This window comes from Notolepis coatsorum, assembly GCF_963971535.1.
Source record: "Notolepis coatsorum genome assembly, chromosome: 6".
Lineage (NCBI taxonomy): Eukaryota > Metazoa > Chordata > Actinopteri > Aulopiformes > Paralepididae > Notolepis > Notolepis coatsorum.
The window spans coordinates 156,258,552-156,263,517 of record NC_140170.1 but is presented as its reverse complement, the minus strand read 5'-3'; positions in this window follow the sequence as shown (position 1 = coordinate 156,263,517).

Here is a 4,966-nt window from a genome sequence, read left to right as displayed (position 1 = left end):
TGACATGGTGAACGAGGATTGGGTAATGTGAGCAACCGACTCCGTCCATAGGCTGACTGGCCTGTCAATCAGTTTCATTTTGTATTATTCCTCTGGGGGTGTACGAGTTTATTATCACCCTACAGTCCAAGTGAACGGCGCTTCTGCCTTTGTGGGCCCTACTACTATTGACTGTCTCTGCTGCTAGTTAACACCGCCCATCCTGGTTGGACGTCGGACGCAAATGTACGTTGCATGAAACTCGTGTTGTCAGACACGAACTAGTCCTCGATTGGCCTATTATATGTACGAGGCGTGTCACAAACGCGTGCTTACGAAACCAAGCCGCATTTCTCGGAGACGCTCTCTGATTGGCACTGACTGACGCTCTGACCAGATTCTCAAACATAAACATAAAAACGGACAACACGCTCATCACAGACAAGCTGGATGTAGCCAATTACTTAAACATTTTCTTCACAAACATAGCCACAACACTGGTAAACAAACTACCCTCCCACTCAGGGTGTTATGGGGTAGAACACATAGTAGCTTACTACAAAAACCTAGGGGTCCGCAAGGACGACTTCAAGCTGGAAATGGTAACAACAGATGAGGTACTCAATAAACTGAGCGCCCTCCAACCTAACAAGGCCACTGGCCATGACAACATCCCCTCCAAATTCCTCAGAGACTCAGCAGCCGCCATCACCCCAATCATCACACACATAATAAACCTCTCCATAAAACAGGGACACGTCCCCAAGGACTTCAAAATTGCGAGGGTGACCCCTCTGCACAAAAAGGGCAGCAAATTAGACCCAGGCAACTACCGCCCTGTTTCTATTCTCACCTCCATCTCGAAAGTCATGGAAAAAATAGTCTATGAACAGGTCGAAAAGTACCTAGCGGAAAAAAATCTAATCTACGAATTCCAATCTGGCTTCAGAACATCCCACTCCACTGACACATGCCTTCTCTATTTGAATGACCACATCAAACAAGAGGTGGACGCAGGCAAATACTGTGGCATGGTCATGCTGGACCTACAAAAGGCCTTTGACACGGTCAATCACTCCATTCTGATTGACAAGCTAAAAGCAATTGGTTTTGATGGTCCATCAGTGAGCTGGATGCAATCCTACCTTGAGGGGAGGGAACAGATGGTGGAGGTAAACGGTACCCTATCCCCCCCCCCCCTCACAGTGAGCTGTGGTGTTCCACAAGGAAGTATACTAGGGCCGCTACTGTTCCTAATTTATGCAAATGACATGTCGTCAGCTTGTGACTGCAACTTGTTCCTGTTTGCGGACGACTCAGCCCTGCTGGTCTCTGACAAGAACAAGTTACAGGTTGAAAAAACCCTCAGCTCGGAACTCAGCTCGGAACTTGACCTTACTCCTAGAACCCACCTCACCCCTGCCCACTTTGACAACCTAGGATGGCTTAGAGTAGACGACAGAGTACAGCAACTTGCAATGGGCCTGGTCTACAAGATACACTACACGACCAAGGTACCCATGTACATGTCAAAATACTTCCCAAAGGTCAGTGAATACCACGATCACAACACCAGAGGGAGCTCCACAAATCATGTTAAACCCAGATTCGGCTCAAATAAGGGACTAAACACGTTTCGCAATTATGCCACATCAATGTGGAACGCCCTACCCAAAGCTGTAAAGGAATGTGGATCACTACCCACTTTCAAAACCTCTCTCAAGGGACACCTACGGGAGACTGCAATTCAAAACTGGCCCCTGTAAATATCCTAACCCAACCCCCTCCAATGTACAGTCATTTACCTAGTATGGTTTTGTCAATAGTCCAATGTACAATTTTGTTTGTTTGTACAGTGTCTCCCCCCCCCCCCCCCCTCAATGTACAGTTTTGCTTGTTTATACAGTGTGTCTTCCCCCCCCCCCCCCCCCCCCCAACCACCTCCAATGTAAATTACCCAGTATGGTTGTCAATATCCCAATGTACCCAACCCCCCCCCCACCCAACCTCCTCCAATGTACAGTTTCTACGTCAAATGTATATACTCCCTCTTCTTGACTCCTTCTGTATCACAAACAGTACTAATTTGCAAATCTGGTATGTCATAAATGTATAGATGTAGCAGTACTGACTATCTGTATGTCATGTATGTCATATATGTCCTGATGAATTGAAAATGGGGGACCCTGATGTAAACAAGACGAAAGTCTTTCTCTGGTCTGCATCCCCTTAACAATTGTGTGTATTGAGCTGTACTGTATTGTACCCATTCTGCAATCTGTTAATAAAGTTTTCAATCAATCAATCAATCAATCACTCTTGTAACTGCAGCGGTGATGTCATAATAGAACCGGTTAGAACAGGCTCGCTCTGGCTAGCTTTAGTAGTGCAATACACTGTTCCTGATGTTATACTAATTTAAAGTGGCCTTTCCTCTGGCCATAAGTGTGCGTATGTGCGGCATGAGTGTTAAAGTGGCTGCTAGTGTGTGAGCGTGCTCAGCGTGCGTGTCGTGTATGTGCTTGTGTGTGCTTGTGTGTGGATAGTTCAGTTTCTGTGTCTCTCAATGTTCATTGTTCAAGGCTCTGATGGCCTGGGGGAAGAAGCTTAGCCTAAGCCTCTCCGTCCTAGTAGCTGGGGTACGCAGGCGTAGTTAAGTTGATTGGGTTAACAACCACCCTTGCAACGACCGATAAATTGAATGTATGTTGTTATGGTTTGATCCGTGATTGATTGTATTTCATGTATGTTTTCACAGTTTTACGGTTCGGAATAAAGATGTTCTCTTCGAACGGAAATAAAGCCAATCAGTAAACATCAAAGACGAGTTGCTTCATCATTGCAAGAGATGCGGTAACTCTGATTGGCCACTGACGCGTTTGCCCAATCCGTAACGACCTGCAAACTACCTGGCGTTCTATCGCCATGCTCTGCAACTTCGAAGAGTGCCTAAGCTTAACCGTCGAAAGAACTTGCCGTCACGCTCTAAGACAAACTCTAACCTTAACCAACTTCGAAGAGTGCCTAAGCTTACCAGTGTAGAAACAGGCGTCGGCCAATCAGAGAGCGTCTCCGAGAAATGCGGCTTGGTTTCGTAATCACGCGTCACAAACCAATTTGGCAAATGTATCATTCGCTCACCACGCAGCATACACATTTGTGATTGTATTGCTTATTTTCTGATGACAGATAGCAAGGTCATGCTTTCTACGTCTTTGTACCCCCCATAGCTACAGTTTATAGACGCTTTCACTGGAATTATGTTGCTAGGGAACAGTTTGGACCCACATGTATTTCCTTTCAAGTATTGCAAACGTTGCAACAGCAATTACACGTGGGTCCCTTTAAAATGTCTTGTTGTCAATTGGAAACCGTCTAGGAATAGCTCAAATCGTCCATCTGTATATCTGTATGTTGTGTATGTCATAAATGTCATTATGAATTGAAAATGGGGGACCCTGATGTAAACAAGACGAAAGTCTTGCTCTGGTCTGCTATCCTTAACAATTGTGTGTATTGAGCTGTACTGTACTGAGCTGTACTGTACCCATTCTGCAATTTCAATCAATCAACCACGAAAGAAATTAAGCTCAGACAGGCCTATTATTGGCAGCTCCCCATCACCTAGCTGGTCTTTGATCTGAGATCAGCACAAAACAATGGGTGAATGTACTGTAGTCTAAATTTGTCAGACTACTGAATATTGTGTCGTCTCATACTAGACTGAATTTAAAGAGACAACAATGGAGACCGACACATTACCCCCCCCCCCCAATATCTCTCTCTCTCTCTCTCTCCCCCCCCCCCCCCCCCCTCACACGCACACGCGCGCGTGCACACAAGAACTGACCCATGTCTGTCAGGGCTAGGGCTAGGGCGCTCTAGTTGGAACAAAGGCAGAGTGACTGTGATAATCAAACCCCGGCTTTTCTCGGAGAGGTGCTGATGCATGGTGATGTCTACTGAGGGATGCCCGTGTGGAAGTGTCTCTCTCGCTCCCACAATTCGACGCATAGGGTGCCGGGCGACATGATGCTGTGAACCCACTGGCCGCGCGGGTACCAGATTGAGCAAGGCGCGCGGTGCGCACATCTCTGCTGCAGGCAGGACCGTTTATCCATCGGAATGAGCCTATAGCGGTGTTCTGCCGTTGTTTCGTTTTTATGGTGGCGTTTGCTGCAAAAGCTAATTTCACATGCAAGATCTTATTGATGAACACATTTCAAGAGGACGACCTCAGTGGAGGCGGTTAGGTGAGCGTCTTTCATTCTAGGTGAGCTACCTATATTCACAGATTGATTTGCCTATAATAACCTGGATGTTTTAAGCATACTATTATATTTGCGTTATTTGAAACATTAGAGGTAGCCTATATCCTCTTTCTCCAAATTATAGCTTGATCAATGTATCACCAATTATAATTAATTTGTTCATTATAGCCTTGGCCTATGCACTGCAATATGTTTTGTCAGCGATATGTTCAAATCTTTTATCTGTAGCTATTTAATGTTAACGGGAGACAATAGCCTTCCTAGGCTATTAGGCAATCTGTGCGATATCATTTGTCTGCAATCTGTTCACCACCCGGCATAACAGGCCTGTCTCGGAAAGGCTGAATCATAATATCATATATTATAGTCTAGCTATCTGATAACAGACGTTTATGTTCGCCGGCCTGAATTGGTGCACATCTGATTGCATTACTTTGACAATATAGGTATACCTCTCTTAAATTATCGCAGAGGAGGGAGTGTAGCTATAGGTGCTTGAGAATGACTTCGAAAATGCGGCGATTTAATAAGCCCAATTTGGAATGGATATGGGGAAGGGACAATCATCACCACGCACTTAGGCAGGGACTCGCTGCGCGTCCACACATCTTGTTTTCATATAACCTTCTGTCCTCAAGTTGCGAATAAAAAAAAACATCTTATAACAGGCAATGCAGGAATGCTGGCGTGTTGACTTCAAACCAGCATCTTGCAAC